Raw genomic sequence first — 1,361 nt, forward strand, 5'->3', positions numbered from 1 at the left:
ATCAGACAGTGCCTGCACTTAGCCCAACAAGGTGATGCTGAATGGCTTGTTCAAACGGCTGGTGGTCTTCCGTCACCACCAGACTATCAGAGCTATTTTGCGCCTTCAACTACATAAGAGTAACAGCAATGTCACCGATCCTGCTACGGTCGTATTGCAACAGCAACGACATGTATCGATTTTAAAAGTGTCAGTTCCAGCGCCTCGCAAAGCTACCCTTCTGCGATCATTTGTTCTCAAGGTCAGGATTTCTTGCCACTCCGAGGAAGAGAAAACGACGGCCGGCCATGGGGCAGAGAGATGAGGACGGGTAACACGGCACTGGCACGCGTGCACTGCGGGTTGTTTCCGCCCAGTTTCGAACCAGGGACTTCTCGCGTGTGAGGCGAACATGATAGCCACTACACTACAGAAACCAACCTGTCCTGGGGTTTCGATTGGCTCCCATCGAAGCAGGCTGGTAAAACGCGCACAGGCGTTTCCCGTGGGCCTGCCTGTGAGATAAAGGTTTCTATTTTCACTGACCTATATTGCATTGCTCAAGGGCACATCAGGACACTTTGGAAACTCTTTTAAAGGAAGAATGCCCTGAGCTATGACAAGACTTACACTTACCCCAACAAGGTGATGCTCAATGGCTTGTTCAAACAGCTGCTGCTCGTCTTGTGCCACCATCAGACAATCACAGAGCTATTGTGCCTTCTACACCTTACGGTAGCAACAAATCTAACTACTGCTTTACTTTAACAATAATAATGACGGCGACCACGATGACAACAAGAACAACAACAACAACATCATCATCATCATCATCATCAGATTTTAATTAAAAGTGGCTACACCAGCGTTTACAATTTCAACCTGTCGACGGACGGACGCTCTGAGAGCACCGATTTCGGGCACTCCAATGAAGAAAAGCTACCCACCGCCTCCGGGGAACCACGAGGGCAAACAGGACGAAAAGGGCCGGCCCACAGCAGGCTGTTTCCGCCCGGTTTCGAACCGGGGACCTTTCGCGTGTTAGGCGAACGTGATAACCGCTACACTACGGAAACTGACACCGCCGCGTCTTGCTTCAAACGGTTACCGTTGAAGCCTGCTGGTAAAACGGGCTCAGGCATTTCAGGTCGGCTAGACTGTGAGATGGCGTCTGAAGTGCCGCGAAAGGATGCCATTTTCACAGACCTGTTTGGCATTGCTAAAGGGCACATCAGGACACTTCGGAAACTCTTTCAAAGGCAGGACGCCCTGCGCTCTGACAGTGCCTGCACTTAGCCCAACAAGGTGATGCTGAATGGCTTGTTCAAACGGCTGGTGGTCTTCCGTCACCACCAGACTATCAGAGCTATACTGCGCCTTCA

General features: G+C 50.9%; 1 non-coding gene across 1 annotated transcript; it reads right to left on the reverse strand.

Annotated features, from left to right (window-relative positions):
• Positions 1–982: 982 nt before the first annotated feature.
• Positions 983–1,055, reverse strand: trnav-aac (transfer RNA valine (anticodon AAC)). The gene has a single exon. It is a non-coding gene; the product is annotated as a tRNA-Val (tRNA).
• Between the last annotated feature and the right edge of the window lie 306 nt (positions 1,056–1,361).

Source organism: Amia ocellicauda, assembly GCF_036373705.1.
Source record: "Amia ocellicauda isolate fAmiCal2 chromosome 11 unlocalized genomic scaffold, fAmiCal2.hap1 SUPER_11_unloc_3, whole genome shotgun sequence".
Classification (NCBI taxonomy): domain Eukaryota; kingdom Metazoa; phylum Chordata; class Actinopteri; order Amiiformes; family Amiidae; genus Amia; species Amia ocellicauda.